Consider the following 23,953-nt stretch of genomic DNA (forward strand, 5'->3'; position numbering starts at 1 on the left):
ATGGAAAAGGAACAGCCATAGAGATTTGTGAAAAAACCAGGTGATTGTGGTATTGTGGAAATCAATCAAAGAAAGTGTTTTAATAAAGAGGCAATAATCATCTAGGTCAACTGCTACTAAATAAGTGATGTATAGTAAAGATTGAAAATTGGCCATTGGATATAGCAGTGTGAAGGTGACTGTAACTAAAGCCTGATAAGAGTAGGCTTGGGAGAGGATAAGAGAAGCAAAGTCAGAGACAGTGGGTTTGAGAAACAGAAATAGGATTCAGAGTTTTTGTTTTGTCTTCTAAGATAGGAGAAAAAACATATTTAGATCCAGTAGGGAGAGAGACAAATTGATGCACTGAAAGGGGGAAGATTTTCTGGAGCAATATCTGTTGAGTTGGCTAGAGGGAATGGGATCTCCTGCATGAGTGGAGGTATCATGCTTACTAGGATCTTGATTGATTTTATTTATAGCAGGGGTTGGCTCACCCCAGCTCTGGAGCCAGATTCAGCCTACTGCCTGTTTCAGAATAAAGTTTTATTAGAACACAACCACACTGATTCATTTAGGTATTGTCTATGGCTGCTTTCAAACAGTGGTGGCAGAGCAAGTAGGTCCTACAGAGAAGCATAAAATATTTACTACAAAGAGTTTGTCAACCCTAGATTTATAGTAATTAAAGAAAATATAGGATGAAATTTAAGTGGGAGAGAGAACTGAACATTTTGAACAAGGTATTCAAATACCTTCTGGTTTTGGTCAAACTCTGAACCTTGAATTTGGAGCAAAATGATTTGCAGCCTGGGTACTTTATTTAAGGTGGGTTCTTGGAAGGGGCCATAATCCTGATAGCCATTGTCTTAGTCCATTTTGTGCTGCTGTAACAAAATACCACAGACTGAGTAATTTATAAAGAATAAAAATTTCTTTCTCACAGTTCTGGAAGCTGAGGCGTCCAAGATCAAGGTGCCACCAGGTTCAGTCTCTGGTTCCAAGATGGTGCCTTGTTGCTGTGTCCTCCAGAGAGGAGGAATGTTGCATCCTGACACAGCAGAAGAGCAAGAGAGGGTGAGAAAGCAAGAGGGGGGGACAAACTCATCCTTTTCTGACAGTATTAATCCCACCCATGAAGGTAGAGCCCTCATGGCCTGATCACCTCTTAAAGGTCACACCTCTTAATACTGTTAAAATGGCAGGCCGGGTGCAGTGGCTAACGCCTGTAATCCTAACACTTTTGGAGGCCACAGCCGGAGGATTGCTTGAGTCCAGGAGTTCAAGACCGACCTGAGCAAGAGTGAGACCCCATCTCTACAAAAACAAGGAAAAAATTACTGTTACAATGGCAGTTAAATTTCAACATGAGTTTTGGAGGGGACAAACATTCAAACCATAGCAGCCATTTTCCCTCCAAATACCAATTCTTGCTAATAATTCCCATGTAAGTTCAACAAAAGCACTAACTGTAGGTATATGCTTTATAACATTTGTATTAGTTTTTAAATAGGACCATAATAGGGCTGCTGGGTTGAGAGTCCATCAGCTTTTATTGGGTTCTCAAGGGGGGGACATCCTTAGTTAATTTGCAAAAATAGTTCAGTCACTATAAACATATGTTACATAAAGCTCTTGGGCTGGATATAAGAATATAGCAATTCTAATGTCCTTCTAACTCCTAAACCTCATAATACCTATGTAAGGTAAGAAGCAAGAAAAGTTTTACAGAAGTTTGCTACTTTCTATCGTGATTTTAGTAGAGGACTATCCTATGAGAAGACTAAATTTCTTTGTAGTCAGGTCTTACGTAACGTTGATAAGGTTGTATTAATTTATTAAGAAAACTGCATGAGCTGGGCGCAGTGGCTCACGCCTGTAATTCTAGCACTCTGGGAGGCCAAAGTGGGAGGATTGCTTGAGCTCAGGAGTTCGAGACCAGCCTGAGCAAGAGCGAGACCCCGTCTCTACAAAAAAATAGAAAAATTAGCTGGTTGTCATGGCGCACACCTGTAGTTCCAGCTACTTGGGAGGCTGAGGTAGGAGGATCACTTAAGCCCAGGAGTTTGAGGTTGCTATGAGCTAGGCTGACACCACTGCACTCTACCCGAGGTGACAGAGTGACAACAAAAAAAAACTGCATGAAGTGTCAGCTCAACACAGCAGAATTATCTCTGACAATTCCATTTTATTTTTTTAGGAGCTTTTTTGAACATTAGTCTTATAACAGCTAACTTAGCTTCTGAGACCACTGTTTAATTTATTTGTAATGCATAGTACATTGTACTTCCAGATAATATAACATAGCATTATAAGATGCAGGAACAGTCTGACTTGTCGGCTTTGCTGGTTCTCCCTTCCTGACCATTCTTTCAAGCAGGGATTCTTAAGTAGGGCAACTATTCCTCAAAGTCATTATCTAGAGTAATTTCTTTTTCAAATGTATATACACTAGTTATTTGCAAAAATACTGTGCTAGATGCTGGGATTACAGAACTGAAAAAGACAGCTCTCTCCTATAGAAAAGCTCCCGGTAATGAATGTAGTGAGCAGCAATATTCAAAATTATGTCCAGAATACTGTAGAACCACCAAGGAATTAGCAAGTCAGGTCTAGAGAGCAATTGGAAAGCGGGGAACACTGCACAGAAGAGGTTCTGTTTAAACAACTTTCCTCATACTGAATGGGGAAAAGTTGAAAGTGTTTCCCTTAAGAACTGGAAGAAGGGCCGGGCGCAGTGACTCAAGCCTGTAATCCTAGCACTCTGGGAGGCCAATGCAGGAGGATAGCTCAAGGTCAAGAGTTCAAGACCAGCCTGAGCAAGAGCGAGACCCAGTCTCTACTGAAAATAGAAAAATTAGCCAGGCGTGGTGGCATGTGCCTATATAGTCCCAGCTATTTGGGAGGCTGAGGCAGGAGGATTGCTTGAGCCCAGGAGTTTGAAGTTGCTGTGAGCTAGGCTGATGCCATGGCACTCTAGCCCGGGCAACAGGGTGAGACTCTGTCTCCAAAAAACAAAAAAAAGTCAAAAAAACAGTAGACTTTGGCGCAGATAAGGTGAAAAGGGAACACTTTTACACTGTTGGTGGGAACATGAACTAGTACAACCTCTATGGAAAATAGTATAGAGATTGCTCAATGAACTAAAAGTAGACCTAGTATTCAATCCAGAAGTCCCACTACTGTGTGCCTACCCAAAGGAAAAGAAGTCATTTTATCAAAAAGATGCCTTGCACCCAAATGTTTATTGCAGTACAATTCAGAATTGCAAAAATATGTAATCAACTTAAGTGCCAATGAACTGATGAGAGGGTAAAGAAAATGTGGTATGTATATACCATGAGTACTACTCAAGCCATAAAAAGGAATGAAATAATGTCTTTTGCAGCAACTTGGATGGAACTGGAGACCATTATCCTAAGTAAAATGTCTCAGGAATGGAAAAACATACCACCTGATCTTACTTATAAGTGGGAACTAAACAAGCGATACATATGGTCATAAAGTGGTGTAATGTACATTGACTAGGAGGAGGGTGAGGATTAAAAATCTACCTATCAGGTACAGTGTACATTGTTCTGGTGGTGGATACACTGAAAGCTCTGAGTTCAGCATGATATAGTTTATCTATGTAATAAAAAACACTTGTACCCCCTAATTTTTTTGAAATAAAAGTAGTTAAAATGATTTTAAAAACTTTTTTGTTACCTCTGTGTACTAATTTACATCACCCTACTAGGCAAAAAATGCTTTAATTGAAAACATTTTGATTGAGTTGTATGGACTAAGAACATAATTGCTTCTTTCACCATTGAATAATATATCAATTAAGCATTAAACTGGTCATCTTAGAAGTAGCTAAAATTTGCATTTATGGAATAAGAAGGAATTTAAATTTAATCAGCTCAATCTCCAACCCCCTTTGTTTCTCTGTTTGAATTATTTGATGGGAGCTTACACACTATTCATTCCATTTTGGACAGTTCCGTATTCAGAAAGATCCTGCTAATGAACCAAAATTTGCCTTTTTTTGTCTTTTCCTCAGTAATTTTAGTTTTAAATTCTAAAAATTGTCTTCCAGTGTGTGGCTTATTTTTTTTTTAACTGTCTTCTAAAGAGTAGTTTTTAATTGTGATGTAGTCCAGTTTATCTATTTGATCTTTTATGGATTTTGATTTTGGTATTGTATCTAAGAAATCATTGCCTAACCCAAGATCACATGCCTGATCCTATGCTTTCTTCTGGAAGTTTTGTGGTTTTAGGTTTTACATGTAGGAATGATCTACTTTGAGTTAATTTCTAAGTTCTTTTTTTTTTTTACATGTAGGTATCTAATTGTTCTAGCATCACTGCTGAAAAGGCTATTCATTCTTTACTGCATTGCCTTTTGCATCTTTGTCAACAGATGCTGAAAACTAAACCACCAATGTTCATCAATAGTTGAAGGGATAAATAAATTGTAGTATATCCATACCATGGAATACCACTCAGCAGTAAAAGGAAATGAGTTACTGATGCAAGCAACAGGGATGAACGTCAAAATTATGCTTAGTGAAAGAAGCCAGATAGAACAGAATACATATTGCATAGTTCCATTTATATGAAACTCTAGAAGATACTAACTAATCTTTAGTTACAGAAAGCAGATCAGTGTATGGGGAGGTGATGGTGGGGGGAGGGAAGGATTATAGTTGAACAGGGGCAGACTTTTTTTTTTTTAGAATTCTCTCTTTGATGGACAGACTTTTAAATGTGTGCAGCTTAATCATAAGTTGTACCTCAGTAAAACTCTTAAAAATAAAATTCTAAAATTAAATAGAATAACAGTGATTAGATAAACTTTCAATAACCGAGGTTTTTCTTTTCCCATTCCTTAATCATTTCTTCGAACTGTAACTCGTTTATTATTCATATTAAGAAGGTATATAGATCTGAATATAGCATGTGGAAAATAATTGCGATCATTGTAAACTCACTTCAAGTATACCTTCTGTTTCTTTATGCAAGTTATGTCATACCATTCCCCACAGGATCTGTTAACCTTCCTTAGTACAATTGTTCAGGTACCTACAAATCCACTTTGCTTGTTATCATTAAACCTGGACTTCCCCAGATTGTCTACAAATATTTCGTTAGTAGAAATTGCATCAGGATCAGTGTATATAAGGATTAAGGGGAGAGGAGTGAAAAGGAAAGGAGCAGGGGCAGATCATACGTGGAGACAGTATTAAGGAATTTAGATTTGAACCTTTGAGCAATACAGAGTCTTTGAAGAATTTTAAACAAGCTGTGCCAAACAAATATCACTTTTTATTGTGAAAATAAAAAGCAGGCAATATTAACATAAGGGGCTGTGTATCAATCCCTTTGGTATTTTAATTACTATATAGTTTTTTGGAGTGTCAGGGTCAAAACCCCTATTCTGATATCTTAAACTTAGTCCCATGCTTTGTATTAATAGGTTATATAGTTGTATCCTGTCAACTGAAATGTAACTAGCAATTCAAAATTAAGAAGTTCCCAGTTTTCTTGCTTCTGAGTGTTTCTTGGGTTTATCATAGTGACAACCATATCTAGGCCTAAGAATTTAGTCTACTGGCATTAAACAAACAGAGTCCTTATCTATTCATTCTTGCTGTTTCTCAATTTAAAATCTTATAAAATGGCATGTAAGAGCTTTGGTATTTCATTTTTCTACCTTTGAGACCTTTAGAGTCAAGGTTCACTGATTTGGGATGACTTATGATTCTCTGTGAGGCCACCTCTGATGCATGACAGCAGCAAGAACTGACAAAAGAAAAAAAGGTAATTTATGAGTTGCAGCCAATTACCTGGCAACCAGAATGCTTTGTTGTCAGAAGAGAGTCTATTGTAACAAGTCTCCTTGTCATCATACAGCACCTGTCGCTGGGCAACGAAGGACCATGTTTTTGAACACCTGGTATAACAGGAAATTACCAGATACATTGTGCTTAATCCTGCAGGAAGTTAGTTAAACTCGGGTTCATATAGTTATACTCAGTCTTCTGGTATAACATTGGTGAATGTGGAAGCCCGTAAGTTGATACCAGTTAGTTACTAAGTAAAACAGACATATTCAGCCTATCCCTGGAGCTGAACCTTGGATTTGGGGATAGAGTGAATGAGGGTGAAGGATGTTTGCTTTAAAAGTACTTTGTGAGTCTGCAGTGATTTTACATGTGTCTGACTACACTGGCGTAAATATGTAGAATCTCCTGGATCATACTATCCTGGGTCCGTGACAGTTTTAATTCCACCACAACTCTCTGTGGAACTTCTTGCAAGTGATGTAACTCTTTTTGAGCCTTTGATTTCCTCACATGAAAAATGAAAGGTTTAGATTATTTTAAGGTTCCCTTCTGTGGTTCTTCAGTTTCATTATATTTACTTGACTTAAAAAATCATGCAGTGAAAATTCTAACTAAAAATGAAAGCAACTTGTAAAAATCATATTGCATTATAAAACTGGAAGAAATAGAATAGTATATTAAAGGATATTTTATTAGAGGAGGTCCCCAGGAAAATCCTGCTTTCTGTGGAGCTTGGACCTTCCAAACATTATCTCTTTGGTCATCCCCCTGTCCTTTATATTAGTTGAAGCTTGTAAACCTTAAATGATAATGAAATGCTACAACTTTGCTTCTGAACACTACTTTGAATATAGGTGCATGTGTTTAATGTTTTCCGTTTTAAATGTATAATTGGCTTTTTAAAAAATTGGAGGTTTACTTGTGCATGGGCCTGCTGCCCAGCCTCTGTGATACTGGGCCATTCCTGATGACTGTACCCAGTAAGCCCCTTAGAGAGATGGCATTCTTTCCCTCCTTTTCTCTTTCTCTAGTTTAGAATAATAGGAGGTGCATTCTAGACCACATTCTTGATCTTAGACATGTTGCAAACAACTAAGGATTGTCCCTTCCTTGACCATGCAGGCAATTGCTAAATGTGGGGCTTGTCTTGAACTAATGTTCTCTGGTCTTCTGCTACTGCGTCAATCCATCAATAACTCCAGTGTTCTTCATCCCAAACATAATGGTTTGCACTGTGGCATCCTTGACTCTGCTCCTCTTCTTTCTCAGCTGCCTCTCCATCCCTCTCACCTCCCCATGCAAAGTCTAGGGACATTTTTGCCCACCTTTTGCCTAGTGTTATCAGTACTTTCAACAAGTGTAAAGAACTTAGTGAAGCACCTCACACCAAGTATTATGCTCAGTAAGTATTGACTGTTTTTATTCCCTAGCCACTTTCTGTTAGATAAACTACATGAAATTGCTGGAGGGGATTTTCTTCTTCTTCTCCCCTCTCCTTCTCCCCTCTTCCTTTTGTAGAGATAGGGTCTCACTATGTTGCCCAGGCTGGTCTTGAACTTCCAGCCTCAAGAGACCCTCCTGCCTTGGCTTCCCGAAGTGCTGGAATTACAGGTGTGAGCCACTGCACCTGGCCTGCTGTTTTTGTATGTAAAAAAAAAATATGTTGGCAATTTCCTATCGTTTAATTTTATAAGATATACACAGTGATGGTTCTTAACCAGAGATGTGAATCAGAAGTGTCTAGGCAGCTTTTTGCAGAATATATACACACTGTCCACATCCTAGACCAGTGAATCAGGATCTTCATGTATGGGTCTAGGGTAAATGCATTTTTTAAAAAGCTGATTCTGAGTCATACTCCTGGTTAAAAATACCTGTAAGGGAATCTTCCCTTCAGGCCATTTTCGTTTTAATGTTCTTTTATACAAACCCATGTTTTTGGTGTAATCAGTTGTCTGATGATGAACTGAAACTTGAGGGTTATGACTATAAATTACTATTACCTTAAATTTTAAGATAAGATCAAATATCAAATTTAGGTTTATAAGTACTCAATCTTAGGAAGAAAAATCTAGGTGCTACAAGATATTTTCATGATTTTCAGGAAATTTCAAAGTCTTTTTCCCCCCTAGTTTGTAACATCCCATTATGTTTTATATAGCTTAAGATTTCGTACTTTTCAAATACAGTTTTGCCTTTCATGAAAAAAAGAATTAATTAACAGTAGTAAGCAACCCACAGTTTGTTATTAACTTAATGATAACTAAGAACTTAATTCTTAGCTCAGAATGCAGCTTACTTACCTGTATGTTCATAATTTTAATGTAGCCACGAGGAATATGGAGGGAGTTTCTTTGAACAGCAGCTGCCTCCTTTCACTGATGGTAATGTGTGTGATATGCTCTTATTATTATTCAGTGTTCGGGAATCACTGAGTAAGTTGGCTTTAGTAAGCCCAAAATTATGGGCAAAATTTTTTCTTTTAGTTCATTTGCAAGTATAGAAAAGAGTATTAAAACCCAGAAAAGAGAGTTCTGAGCTTCTTTCAACCTCTCACTATAATGTTCTCTCTCTCTAATTTGCATTTTTAAAAAATGAGTTATGCTTGCTTTAGTGGCATACATACTCTTTTGAAATACAGAGAAGTTTTAGTGTATCTCCTGTACAAAAATTATAATCAAATTTGTGAAGCATTTCATTAGAAATACATGTTTATATATACACATGTACACTTTCAAGAGGACAGCCTCTAGTGTTTAGCTCAGAAGAATTTTTATCAGGAAGAAAATACTGAATTTTATCTAATGCCTTTTTTTCCCTTTTGCATTGATTATATCAGTTTTCTCATTGAGTCTATTCATGTGATTGTATTTTATAGCATTCTTTTTTTTGAGACAGAGTCTCACTTTGTTGCCCGGGCTAGAGTGCCATGGCGTCAGCCTAGCTCACAGCAACCTCAGACTCCTCGGCTTAAGCGATCCTACTGCCTCAGCCTCCCGAGTAGCTGGGACTACAGGCATGCGCCACCATGCCCGGCTGATTTTTTCTATATATATTTTCAGTTGTCCAGATAATTTATTTCTATTTTTAGTAGACGGGGTCTCGCTCAGGCTGGTCTCGAACTCCTGACCTCGAGCGATCCACCCGCCTCGGCCTCCCAGAGGGCTGGGATTACAGGCGTGAGCCACCGCGCCCGGCCTATAGCATTCTTAATATTAAGCTAATATTGCATTTTTGGAATACATCTGACCCCTTGAACAGCACAGGTTTGAACTGCCCAGGTTATGCAGACTTTTTTCAATGGCATGTTTGAAAATTATTTTGAGATCTGCAACAGTGTGAAAAAACTTGCCAACATACTTGATAGCCTAGAAATACTGGAAAAATAAGAAAAAGTTAAGTATGTCATGAGTGCATAAAATATATGTAGATACTAGTCTGTTTTATCATTTACTACTGTAAAATATACACAAATCTATTATAAAAAGCTAAACTTATCAAAACTTACATAAGCACTTAAAGATCACACATGGCACTATTTGTGGTTAAGAGAAATATAAGCAAATGTAAAGATGCAGTATTAAATAAAAACTACATAAAATTAACTTCAATACATACTGTACTACTGTAATAATTTTGTAGCCTCGTCCTGTTGCTATTGGCTCAAGTGTTGTACCTGCTTAAAATGCTGTGTAAAGATAATCATCTCTGCATGAGCAGTTCATCTCTCCAGTAAATTTAGTGTTTAGTGCAATACCATAAACCTTGAATAACACCGTGGGACCCATACTGAGTACCGCTGGTGATGCTGGAAGTGCTTCCAAGAAGTAGAGAAAAGTCATGACATTACAAGAAAAAGTTGAATTGCTTCATATGTACCCGAGATTGAAGTCTGCAGCTCTGGTTGCGTGTCATTTCAAGATAATGAATCCAGCATAAGGACCGTTGTAAAATTTAAAAAACGGAAATTCATGAAGCTATTGCTGCAGCTACACCAGCAGGCACAAAAACCTTTGCTTTTTGTGAAATACCTTTTTATCTCATATTGAAACTACAACTTTTTTGTGGATATAGGATTGCTCGAAGAAAGGCATACCTATAAACACTAATCTGATTTGAGAAAAAGCAAAATCATTATATGAGGACTTAAAGCAAAAGGAAGATGAAGAATCTAAAGCTGAAGAAATTAATGCCAGCAAAGGAGGTTTGATGATTTTAGGAAGAGGTTTGGCTTTAAAAAATCAAGATAACAGAAGCAGCAGACAAGTTTCCAGATGCCATTAAACAAATCATTAAGGAGATTGATTGATGACTTGGTATATAGAAAAAAAAATCACTGAGGAGAAAGAATATTTGCCTGAACAGGTTTTTAATGCAGAGAAAATTGCCCTATTCTGGGGGCGGGGGGGGGGGGGAGGCCACAAAGGACATTTATTAGTAGGGAAGAAAGCAAGCACCAGGATTTAAGGCAGGAAGGATTAGGCTAACTCATACCTGCAAATGCAATTGGGTTTATGATCAGGACTGTCCTTATTTATAAAGCTGCTGACCTCCAAGCCTTAAAGGAAAAAGATGAACACCAGTTGCTAGTTTTTTCGTTGTACAACAAGAATGCCTGGACAGTGAGAATCCTTTTTCATGATCTCTTCCACCAATACTTTGTCCCTGAAGTCAGGAAGTACCTTGCCAATAAGGGACTGCCTTCTAAAGTTCTTTTTATATTGGACAATAACCTTGACCACTCAGAATCCCAGGAGTTCAACACCAAAGGTGTCTACTTGCCCCCAAACAAAATATCTCTAATTCAGCCTCTAAATTGAGGTCATAAAGACCTTTAAGGGTCATTACACACAGTACTCTACGTCAACTTTATGGAAGAGAACCCCAGTAGAGAGAACATCATGAAAGTCTGGAAGGACTACACCATTAAGATGTCGTCATTGTTATAGGAAAAACCCTGGAGACCATCAAGCCTGAAACAATAAATTCCTGCTAGAGAAAACTGTGTCCAGTTGTTGTGCGTGACTTCCCAGGATTTACAACAGAGCCAGTCAAGGAAATTATGAAAGAGATTGTGAATATGGCAAAAAAGGTGGAGGGCAAAAGGTTTCAAAATATGAATCTTGGAGAAATTCAAAAGCTAATAGACACCATACCAGAGAAATTAACAGAAGATGACTTGATGGTGTTGAATGTTTTTGAACCATTGCCAGATGATGAGGAAAAAGATGTAAAGCAAGCAGTGCCAGAAAACAAGTTGACATTAGATAATCGGGCAGAAGGGTTCTGATTATTTGTAGTAAAAAGTAGTCAAGAGACTACTTTTTTTTTTTTTTTTTTTTTTTTTTTTTTTTGAGACAGAGTCTTACTCTGTTGCCCAGGCTAGAGTGCCGTGGCGTCAGCCTAGCTCACAGCAACCTCAGACTCCTGGGCTCAGGCAATCCTGCCTCAGCCGCCCGAGTAGCTGGGACTACAGGCATGTGCCACCATGCCCAGCTAATTTTTCTATATATATTTTTAGTTGTCCGTATAATTTCTTTCTATGTTTAGTAGAGACGGGGTCTTGCTCTTGCTCAGGCTGGTCTTGAACTCCTGAGCTCAAACGATCCATCCGCCTCGGCCTCCCAGAGTGCTAAGATTACAGGCATGAGCCACCGCACCTGGCCAAAAGACTACTTTTGACTTCTGTTATGACATGGACCCTTCTATGATATGCACTGAAACTAAAACAAACAGTGGAAGGAGTAGAAACATTTTTAGAGAAATGAAAAGCAAAAATTGAGACAGAAATTGCCATGTATTTCTGTCAAGTTATACCAAGTGTGCCTGCCTCACCCTCCACCTCTTCTGCGTTTGCCACCCCTGAAACAGCAAGACCAACCCTTCCGCCTCCTCCACCTCCTCAGCCTACTCAACGTGAAGATGACAAAGATGAAGATCTTTATGAGGATGTACTTCCACTTAATGAATAGGAAATATGTTTTCTCTTCCTTATGATTTTTCTTAATAACATTTCCTTTTCTCTGGCCAGGCACAGTCCCTCATGCCTGTAAGCCTGGCATTTGGGGAGGCAGGAGGATTGCTTGAGGTCAGGAGTTCAAGACCAGCCTGAACAACATAGCAAGACCTTGTCTCTACCAAAACATTTTTTTAAAAATTAGCTGGGCATGGTGGTGTGCACCTGTAGTCCCAGCTACTTGGGAGGCTGAGGCAGGAGGAGGATCACTTGAGCTCAGGAGTTTGAGGCTTATTTGCACCACTGCACCCCAGCCTGGGTGACAGTGTAAGACCCTGTCTCCAAAAAGAGTACACCAAAAAACTCACTCTCTTTTCTCTAGCTTGCTTTAAGAATACAGTATAGGCTGGTCGTGGTGGCTCACATCTGTAATCCTAGCACTTTGGGAGGCCAAGGCGGAAGGATCACTCGAGGTCAGGAGTTCAAGACCAGCCTGAGCAAGAGTGAGACCCCGTCTCTACTAAAAATAGAAAGAAATTATATGGACAGCTAAAAATATATATAGAAAAATTAGCCGGGCATGGTGGCGCATGCCTGTAGTCCCAGCTACTCAGGAGGCTGAGGCAGGAGGATCGCTTGAGCCCAGGAGTTTGAGGTTGCTGTGAGCTAGGCTGACGCCATGGCACTCTAGCCTGGGCAACAGAGTGAAACTCTGTCTCAAAAAAAAAAAAATTAAATAAAAAGGAATACAGTATATAATATATATAATATCCAAAATATGTGTTAGTTGACTATGTTATTGGTTAGGCTTCTGGTCAACAACCAACTGTTAGTAGTTTAAGTTTTGGGGAAGTCAAAAGTTATACATGGATTTTTTGACTACAGGGGAGGGGGAGTTTGGCCCCCCAGGCCCCCGTATTGTTCAAGAGTCAACTGCATAACACACTAAACTGTAATGGATTATTTTTTTACTGAGAGGTAAAATTCAGGTGTTGGTATTTTATGAAATTTCTGTGTTCATAAATGACATTGTAATGTAGGTTTTTTGGTGTGATTATTGCTAATGACACTGACTTTATAAAATGATTTGGGAACCTTTTCTGTGCTACCCATAAGATTATCTTTTTATGTTTAAAAAAAATTGCCTCTGTCTCTGGTCCCCAAGCCTTGCAGTTCATTCTTATCAGTTTCTTTCATAGTGGTGGTAAAGTTAAGATGGTAAACACTTAGGATCTGGATTTTTTTTTTAATCCTGGCTTCATATCAATAGTGTGACCTTGGGTACATTTTTAAAGCTCTATACAGCTCAATTTTCTCACCAATAAAATGATAGATAATAGAATAATATTGTTTTGAGGGTTTCTTGATATAATTAAGTACATAATTCAAAAAGTGACACAGAACAAGCACTTATTAAATAGAAAGGTTATTTTATCCCAAAGCTATTGTCCTATCCAGGTATTACTATTTTTTTTAATCTCCTTTTTTTCCTTTCTTTTTCCTGCTTCCCTTGGAATTTTCCTCTCAGCTTGTAGAACCATATGATTTATTGGAAGCTTTGTATAAGATAGTCCTAGAAGAAGATAAAAATCCAAAAATATTAATACTGGGTGATAGGGCCATAGAGGTGACACTTTCTGTCTTTAATCTCCAAACATATATGATAAACTTAATTGATAATACTCAGTTGTCTTAAACATAATTTCTGGTCATCTATTTGTTATTTTCATTGCCAGAGGGACTTTTGTAATTTAAAAAAAATGACATTTCAGTGCCTTACTTTTATACACTAAGCGTCTTACAGTGCACACCAAGAGGTTAACCTGACTGGGTAGGTGTGTGGTGCCATGTGTAGCGAGTCAGAATTTCGAAGGTTACTAGTTTGTCCCTACTTTCTTTTGAAACTGCTTCCTGTTATTCCTTAAACAGTATTGGCTGTTCACCCAACAATTCCACCAAGTAGGAATTCAGCAGGTGGTCTATAAAAGAGCTGTAGTTAATTGGCACAAAGGGGATCTTTGTTGCTGTAGATTCAGTCCTTGGCTTCAAATTCCTGGTTTGTAAAAATAATTTCAGTACTTAATTTTCAAGCCCTCAACTGATCAATATGCCCTCCTATAAATTTTGAGTGTTAGCCAACTTGTCCTAATGCTATGAAGAAAACATTTTTGGGGGGAAAGAGCCCGTTTCTCAGCCCTCTCCTAGAGCAGTGAAGACTGCTGGCTCTCCTTTCTCATCTCTCCCATTTGTGCCTCACTCCCACTCCTTTTTCATGCCAGATATTGCCTAATTTTAAACTTTGTCTTTATTTATGATTCTGTGGTCATCCATATCAGGAAACTGATTTGTTCTTAAATTTGCTAGTGAATAATAGTATTCTTTAAAACCCAGGCTAATTCTAATTGGATATCTTTGAAGTTTTTATAGTTTCTAAATGTGAAATATTTTGGGGTTCAAAATCAAGTCAACTCAGGGTTTTAATTCAAGTTTATAGTGAAAGCCAATAGACTAAATTCATGTGTCTATCTCCTCTTATCCTCATCTCCCTGTAAAAAAAACAGGAAACAATAATTTACAGACAGAAATCTGTAAATCTATAACAACACTGAGAATGGGAGCAGATGGAGTGATTATCAGCAAAGCAGAGACTTTGCAGGTTCTGAAAGACAGAAAACAGATGGCACTGATTGATGAAACAGGGTGGAGAAAGCCCCACCCAGCATACCCTTGAGGGAAGGCTTAAAATGGAATCCACTCTGCCCCATTGAGTCCTGAAGAGACTTAAAGCAATGAGTCAGTAGGACAGAGAGCAGAAGAGATGATAGGACATGCTATTAATTTTTTTTTTGTTTTTTTGAGACAGTCTCACTCTGTTGCCCGGGCTAGAGTGCCGTGGCGTCAGCCTAGCTCACAGCAACCTCAAACTCCTGGGCTCAAGGAATCCTCATGCCTCAGCCTCCTGAGTAGCTGGGACTACTGGCATGCACCACCATGCCTGGCTAATTTTTTCTATATATATTTTTAGTTGTCCAGATAATTTCTTTCTATTTTTAGTAGAGACAGGGTCTCACTCTTGCTCAGGTTGGTCTCGAACTCCTGAGCTCAAACGATCCTCCCGCCTTGGCCTCCCAGAGTGCTAGGATTACAGGCATGAGCCACCGCACCCAGCCGGACATGCTATAATTAAAGAAGTATATATGAAAAGCTAACTGGATATTCTACCCACACACCCAACCCATACAAAGATAACAACAACATTGATTCCTATGCTAATTTTGGAAATCTACTTCCCAAAAAATTTCTTTTTGAACTCTTAGCATGGGAGGACTAGGAGTTCTAATGAAAGTGTTAGCAACCCAGGGTGTAAACTCTCCTTGTTTTGATATTTGAAGAAATAACCTGTCAATCAGTTCCTTGCCCATGAACCCTAAAGTGAAGCATATCCATTAAAATGCCACGTAAACCTGATCTGTTATGGGAAGTAGATCTACCCAACAACAGAGGAAACCTGCTACAGTGGACTGGGAGAACAAGAAAAAAGAAAGCCTAGCCAGTGGTGACATGAAATTATGCAAAATATGGTACATGATACTACTGCTAGAGGAGTAAAGGATATGAACGAGCAATTCACAAAATATATAAATACTACACAGAAAAAATGTTCGCCCTCTTTAAGTAATCAAAGACGTAATTAGAAATAACAGATCTTTTTCACAGTATGTAATTAGATTTTTAAAAAGAATACCCATTGCTGGTAAGAATATTGTGAACAGTTGTACGTGCTAGAGTACAGTACTTTTGAAAAGCAGTTGGACAATATGTATAATAAGCCTTAAACAGTCCATTCGTTTTTCATTTATTAGACTGTCTCATGGAAAGCACTTTAAATGTAGAAATAGATGGTCATCCATTATAATTTTGAAGAATTCAAAACAGTACTAATGTCTTACAGGATTTGGTAAGTAAACTGCTCTACATCTACAGGATAATATATTACATAGCCATTAAATATTAGTTATGAAGTCAATGAAACAGTATAGAAAAGCAAGTGTGACTTAAATGAGAAGGAATGCAGAAGGCAAAATGGTGTATTATAGTTTAATACCCGCTCTCCCTGGCCCCTTCCCTCCATGTCTGACCTTGATTCTGAGATCCCTGAAGTCAGGGATCCTGACTTGCTCATCTGTATACTTACCCTCCGGCCTCTCCCAATGCCTACCACAGTACCTTACTCACAATAGATATATGTTGATGCAGAATATGGGCACAGGAAAAAGAAAAAGGAAATCCAAAAGCAAACCAAAAGATCAGAGAAGCTACTGTACAAAGAGATAATTTACTAATGAAATATGTATTAAAAAGTAGAATTTAATAAATGTCTTCATGTAAACTAGAGGCTATACTTAGATTTTTATTTTTTATTTTATGTTATTTTATTTTTTGAGATAGGGTCTCACTCTGTTGCCCCAGGCAGAGTGCAGTGGCATCATCATGGCTCACTGAAACTTCAAACACCTGGGCTCAAGCAATCCTCCTCCCTCAGCCTCCGAAGTAGCTGAGACTATAGGCATGTGACACAACACCCAGCTAATTTTTTTATTTTCAGTAGAGACGGGGTCTCACTCTTGTTCAGGCTGGTCTGGAACTCCTGAGCTCAAGCAATCTCCCACCTCGGCCTCCCAGAGTGCTAGGATTACAGGCATGAGCTACCACGCCCAGCCAAATGATTCTTTTTTTTTTAATTTTATTTTTATTTTTTTAATCAATTGCAGTGACTTTAGTGGCTTTTCAGGCCCCCAAAAAGAGTCTCTTTTCATGTGGCTGTCACCTAGTCAACCATCTTCACCATGGAGTCCTAATCCCTTGATTCTGTTTTGTAGATCACAAAGATTCCTTCAGATCTGTTTTCCATTCCTTCATATTAGGTTACACGCTCTGAAAGTACATCCATCTTTCTCTAATACTTTGAGGTGGCATATTCTGGTCTCCTACACTGTGTTCAAACCAGGTTGTTTCTTCTTCCCCGTTGTCATTAATGCTTTCATTATCTTCCTATTCCTCTTAGCACAGTCAGGGCATAACATACTATCTTATAGGCCCAGGGATGGGAAATGGCAGCCTGGTGACAGGAAGAGAGAAATCATCCTCCTGGGAGTGGCAGGCACCGAGGCCTGCCCTGCATGAAACTGCAGGCGAACCCAGCCCTTCGTGTCTGCTGAGACAGCTTGGCCATGGACCTACCTGACGCCAGAGGCTTGTGTCAGAAAGGCCTCGGCAGAAGCAGGAATGGAACATGAATTCGCAGCCTGAGGCTGAGCAGCTCTTGCAGCAGTCCTTTCCCACGATTCCAACGAAGGTGGCCGAGGTGACGATACCACTTCAACCATATTAGTCTCTTCTGGTTTCTCATTCATCTGCAATGTTCCTGCAGCCTTGGTCTCTTGGTCCCTGTCTTGTGTTTCCTTGCATATGGCCATAATCTGGCTTCCTTTGATGTTTCAGGAATATCATGTTTCTGCTCAGGATAAGCATGCTGCCGAAGCCTCAGAAAAACTTCTTTTTCTTGCCGTCAGTACTGAAATTGAGTTGTTGGCACCAGTTCCGCAAAGTGTCTCAACACACATTATTAATGGGAGGCAAAATGGTTGGCAAGGGGAGAACAGGTGCTTTAGGTCTACCTTTTGGGAGAGCTTTGAATTGTTCATTTGTTGGAGGTAGATGCACTTTATAGTGTTTCCCAGGCTTGTTCGGTTTGACATCAGAAGTTGAAGAAACAGTTGATTCCAGTTGTTTTGTATTTGATTCATCTCTAACTGGAACCAATGTCAAAATCACGCTTTCCTCATCATCTGTTTCCTCTTCGGAGAAATCCTTCTTACTGCTTCCATGATTTGAGTCTGACATTTTTAGCAACACTTAGGGGAAGGCAAAGCCAGCATTGCATTGTTCAGGACATGCAGTTTACATTTTTTTTCTTTTTTTTCTCTTTTTTTTAGTATTTCATTTGCTAATGATTATTTACTATTAAACTGTTTTTCAATATTTTTCCTAATTTGTGGTTTGGTGTAAGTTTTATTCACTCAAGCAAGAGCGCTACTCATTTTTGATTTGGATCATTTAGGCATGATTAATTGAGTTATTTTTTCTGTTTTAAAAAAAAATTTCAAATTAGCAAAGCATTAGTAGACAATATTAAGTTCATAAATATACCAACAAGAGAAACTCTACCAGACTATATATATATATAATATATATATACACTTAATGTATAGCACATACACAGAACCTAAAGCAGGTATAAAATAAATTTAAAAAATTAGATCTGTTAAGCATCCAGGCTTTGAATATTAATCATTTCTTTATTCAGCTTTGTAGCTGTTAAATTCAGTAAATAAAAACATTTTATGTATTTAATTTTCAAATATGTAATACATTCATATGGTTCCAAAGTCAAAAGGTTATATATCCTTCCAGAGTTAGCTGAGGAATATGAAAGCAAAACATTCTTTATAATTAAGAATTATTAATGCTTTCGCAAACCACATAATCTTATTTTGAAAGCTCACGTAGGGGTTTAAAAACAAATGTTACAGTAGCTGTAAATAGCAGTTTATAAGCCTTTTATTTATTCTTCCATCTTTCAGGTTCTACTCTGTTACTTATTTTTCAACATTGCTGAAAACATTCAGGTCATAATGTGGCAAAACCACTGGAGCCGTAGTAAGAAAACTGCTTTTAATTGGGCTCGGATTCTTCTTTTGAAATATTTTGATCTTTTAAAAGATCAGTATTGATTTCCATCATTTCCTTGCACTAACTCCTCACTCCCACTCCCACCCAGCCACACAAAGCCCCCTGTTCCTCTCCTTTTCCTTACCCGTATTCACTCAGAAAGTTGCTTGGAAAATCCTGACTTTCCTTCACCTCTTACATCTAATCTATCCCCTAGTTCAATTGACTGTTTTTCCTTAATATGTCTTGAATCCATCCATCTCTCCTCGCTTGTCCACACAAAAGTCATCATCATCCTGTAGCTTCCCAGCTATTCTTGCCTTCTGAGTCCTAGTCTCTCACTAAAAAACTCCTGGTAGTTCTCTGTTGCTCTAAGGATAAAAATCTCAAGGCCTGGCTTTTAAAGTTCTGTCTCCTGGACTCAAGCAGTCCACCTGCGTCAGCCTCCCAAGTAGCTAGGACTACAGGCACACACTTGTAATTTTTCTATTTTTTTAGAGACGAGATCTCTCTATGTTGCCCAGGTTGGCCTCGAACTCCTGGCCTCAAGTGATCCTCCTGCCTTGACCTCCCAAAGTGCTGAGATGACAGGCATGAGCCACCCTGCCTAGCCCCTTTTACTCTGTGTAGCTTCCTCTCTTACCATCTCCCCAAGGTTCATGTGGTTTGTTAATGCTGTCTTTCAAATCTCAGCCTAGCCATCACTTCTTAATGTATTCTAGAAATTTTTATTAGCTTTAACTGTGGCCAGGGCTTTACCTTTATGCTACTGGTAATAATTTTGCACTGACTAGGGCCTGACTACATGTTGCATATAAGGGTAGGGTCTTCTAAAAAGATGCCTGAATGTTTAACACATTGCCACACTAGAAAAAAATTTTTTTCTTTGAGATGACTGTGTTTTATTATGAAAATAGAATAAAAACTTCAAAAACACGATGATCCTTTCTAATTTAATGAAAAATTTGTCATTTTTTATTGTTTTCTGTGTGTGTTATATGCAACTTGAAAAATAGTTCACTCGGCTCCCAAGGTGAAGAGCCATGTGAGTTACATATGCTTCATGAGTCCCTGGGCTCAAAACTAGCATGAGTTAAATACAACTCATGTGGTAGTTAATGTGTTAAGTTATCCTTTATTGAATACTTACGTGTATTAGACATCTTACATATGCTGTTTTGTTAATCTTAACCTTAGTGTTACAAACTAGCTGAGACCCAGGGAGATAAAGTAATATGAGCCTTTGTGATTTTTAAGATTCTATGCTTTGCTGTCTGACAAACATGTCTGGCAAGTCATAGAAATAAATTTTATTTTGCAAGCAAGGCAAAATGTCAAGCCATCTTTAAGCAGTTTTCAACTCATGTACCTTTAAAACAGTTTATTGCTTGTCTTACTTCAGTCTTTGTTATAATTTTTTGTTCTTATATAGTGCAGTTTAGGTAATTTGAAAATACTAAATCGTTAACATTTCGAAAGTAGAACAATACCTCAGGGATTTTCTTACTTTGAATATTGTTCCTATAAGAACTTGGTTGCATCCTTTAAAATGAAGGAAGAACTTCTAAGAGTTTAGGGTGTTATTACTAATGTTACATTTTACCTGGACTTCCTTCCATTTTCTCTTATGATAATTACTGATTAAATAATAAGGCTTTATAAATATTAAAAAGATAGTAATTTCTTTGTCACTTAAAATTTGTCAAACATTTGGGGGACACCAAAAGCATGAAACAAAAAGAAAAAAACTGATAAATTAGATATCATCAAAATTAAAAACTGCTACTCTTCAAAAACATGTTAAGAAAATGGAAAGATAAACCACAAACTGGGAGAAAATATTTTCAAAATATGTCTCTGGTAAAGGATTTTGTTTCAGAATATATTAAGAACTCCACAACTCACTAAAAAGACAAAAAAAAATTTTAATGAGAAAAACATTTGAACACCCAAGTCATATTGGTGGCAAATAACCACATGAAAAGATACTGTTATGTTTAGTTATTAGGAAAATGCAAATTAAAACCACAATGAAATACCACTACACATCTACTAGACTGCCTAAAATTAAAATACTAGGACAGTACCAGCATATAAAACAACTGGAAATCTCATACATTATCAGTGGAAATGCAAAAAGGTACAGCCACTTTGGTAAACTTTTAAATGCATACTTACCATACAACCTAGCAGTCTCACTCCTAGGTATTTACCTAAGGAAAATGAAAATGTGTGTATATATAAACCTGTACATGAATGTTTATAGCTGCTTTATTCATAAAATTTAAAAAATGGAAATAACCTAAATTAATCATGCTACTTCCAGACAATGGAATACTATCCTGCAGTGAAAGAAGATGCATGCACTGATACATGCAACAATATGGTTGTAGCTCAAAAGCCTTATCTACGGGAAAGAAGCTAGGCACAAAAGGCTATGTACAACATGATCTTTTTATGTTACATTCTGGAAAAGGCTAAACAATAGGGCCTGAAATCAGATCAATGACTGCTAGAGTGATGGAGGAAACTTTTAGAGGTGATAGAAATATATATCTTGATTGTGGTGGGAGTTACATGACTGTACATTTATCAAAACTCATTAAATTGTATACTTAAAAGGATGAATTTTATTGTGTGTAAGTCAGCCTGCCCTTAATGAAAAAGTTCAAGCCAGTTTTCGACATCAGAAATTATCTTCACGAATTTTAGGGTAAAGAAAACTTGAGGAGACAGATCAAATGACTCCTAAGTCAGGTCCTTTGTCTTTTGACTTAATGGTTTTTTTTTTTTTTTAGTTGTGAAGAAATTTTTGTAATTAATAGTCTTTTTTATTGTTGGGGTTTTATGCCTTTACCAGAATAAGCTCTTCCTGTCCCAAGAACAGGATCTGTCTTCCTTTATTCAGGTCATCCTTTATGTTGCCTAAGTATCAATGTTAAATTATTTTCATGTATATCTTACACAGACTGTGGTAATTTTGTTCCTAGTTATATACTCTTTGTGAGTGAGGTTGTAAATTGGATTTTTTTCTTTCATTATATATTCTAACTGGTTATTTGAAAAGAAACTTTACATAATATATTGATTATATAATTATCCTTTGAAATCTCTTGTTTGTAGCAATTTTTTGATTGATTCCTTTGGCCTTTCTAGATATGAAATCATATGATTGGTTAATAATGATCATTTGCCTCCTTATTTCTCTTTCTAATGTCATCAGATACTACTTCCAGAACAGTGCTAAGTGATGATAGTGAGCACCTCTTATTCCATATGTAACTAGAGATGATTTTATTTTGTCATTAAACATGATATTTGTATGGTTTTGATTTTAAAGTAGCCAGTTTCTGTGTGTATTAAGTGAATGCCAATCTATTTCTACTTTTTTATGAGCAGTGGACTTTGAATTTTGTCGAATATTATTCCAGAACCTATAGAGATAATGTTATGATTTTTTTTTCATCCATTGATATCAGGAATTATATTGACCTCCTAAAATATTAAGCCATTCTTACATGTCTAGTTGAATCTCACCTGGTCAGTTTGGTTTATTATTTTAATATGCTGGATTCTATCTGTTAACATTTTTTATTTAGAAATTTTTGCCCCATAGTCATGTGATATGTCAGTCGATCTTTTATACTTTATCTTTGTCAGAACTTTGCATCAGTGTTAGGCTGCCTCTCTAAAAAGAATTTGGAAGCTTTCTCTATGCTCTAGAAGATTAAATAGTACAGGTTGAGTATCCCCTATCCAAAATGCTTGAGACCAGAAGTGTTTCGGATTTGGGGATTTTTTAGATTTTTGGAATATTTGCATATATGTAATGATATATATGGGACCCAAGTCTAAAAATGAAATTCATTTGTTTCATATACACGTGATACATATAGCAGCTAGAAGGTAATTTTTATTTTATTTTATTTTTTATTGAGACAAGATCTCAATATGTTGCACAAGCTAGTCTTGAACTCCTGGGCTCAAGTGATCCTCCTGCCTCGGCCTCCTCAGTAGCTGAGATTACAGGTGCACATCATCATGCCCAGTGGAAGGTAATTTTATACAACATTTTTAGTAATTGTGTCTGTGAAACAAAGTTTGTGTACACTGAATCATTTTATTACCCTTTGTGGGCATGCTTGGGTTGGGGACTCTGGGTGTGTGTCGAAAAGATATATTGCAACAGACTAACTGTTTAAAGATATATTGTTCTTTAAACAGTTGGGAAGATACACCTATGATAATATCTGGGCCTGGTAATAAACCTAAATAGTTTTAAATCCCTTTTAAAATAGAATTGTGTATCTCCTTTTCTTGGTGAAGTATATTCTAGCTCTTCTAAAATTGTTCATTTTATACTAAATTCCTGTGGGTTTTTTTTGATTAGCAAATATTCTTAATGCAGATAGGAGGTATCATATGCATTTTGTTTGTGTGAAGTACTTTCCATTTTAAGAGAGATTCACTAATTTGGCTTCTACCTACTTGTGATTTGTAATGATTTGATAGGAACTGAACTTTATTGATCATAAGCAATATGTAGTATTCAGATTGGAGGAGAATCATTTCATCTCTTCATTTAATCTCTTTATTAATAAGGAATCTCTCACAACTTTTACCAGCCAATATTTTTGTTAGACTAAAGGCTAAAACAGGTTGTGTATCCCTTACCTGAAATGCTTGGGATGAGGAGTGTTAGATTTCGGATTTTTTCAGATTTTGGAATATTTGCATTTTACTTACTGGTTCAGCATTCCAAAATGCTCCAGTGAGCATTTTCTTAGAGATAAACCTTTTCTGGTTTTTGTTTGTTTGTTTGTTTGTTTGTTTTTTGAGGCAGAGTCCCGCTCTGTCACCCTGGCTAGAGGGCTGTGGCGTCAGCCTAGCTCACAGCAACCTCAAACTCCTGGGCTCAGGCAATCCTACTGCCTCAGCCTCCCGAGTAGCTGGGACTACAGGCATGCGCCACCATGCCTGGCTAATTTTTTCTACATATTTTTAGTTGTCCAGCTAATTTCTTTTTATTTTTTAGTACAGATGGGGTCTCGCTCTTACTCAGGCTGGTTTCGAACTCCTGAGCTCAAACAATCCTCCCACCTCAGCCTCCCAGAGTGCTAGAACAAACTTTTTCTGGAAAAGATCAACAGTAAATATTTTCAGCTTGTGATCCACTACATTCTCTGTCACATACTCTTCTTGGTTTTATTTACAACGCTTCAAATACTTAAAAACCATTCTTAACTTATAGGCCATACAAAAACAGGCCAATGTGGCTGTAGTTTGCAGACCCTTGCAGACATATTGTTATCAATCAAAACATTGTTGTCCCAATGTAGTTTTATTTGTACTTTCTCTTATCAGTGAGGTCGAGTGGATTTAGAATCATTTATATTTCTTTTTCTGTAACTATTCATATTTTTTGTCCAGTTTCTTATAGTTGTTGATCTTATAT

At 37.4% G+C, this 23,953-nt stretch overlaps 1 protein-coding gene across 4 annotated transcripts in view; it reads left to right on the top strand.

Annotated features, from left to right (window-relative positions):
- Window positions 1-23,953, top strand: part of RALA (RAS like proto-oncogene A) — a 75,577-nt gene that overhangs the window by 23,522 nt on the left and 28,102 nt on the right. Inside the window, exon 2 of one of the 4 annotated variants that reach the window (XM_045565525.1) lies at window positions 926-1,056. The exons of 2 other annotated variants lie outside the window; for them this stretch is intronic. The gene's annotated coding sequence lies outside the window, so the exon portion shown is untranslated. Of the gene's footprint in view, window positions 1-925; window positions 1,057-17,066; window positions 17,132-23,953 lie in introns of those variants that run through there. One more of the 4 variants, XM_045565528.1, reaches the window with a different exon arrangement.

The sequence above is a fragment of the Lemur catta genome, chromosome 11 (assembly GCF_020740605.2).
Source record: "Lemur catta isolate mLemCat1 chromosome 11, mLemCat1.pri, whole genome shotgun sequence".
Taxonomy (NCBI): domain Eukaryota; kingdom Metazoa; phylum Chordata; class Mammalia; order Primates; family Lemuridae; genus Lemur; species Lemur catta.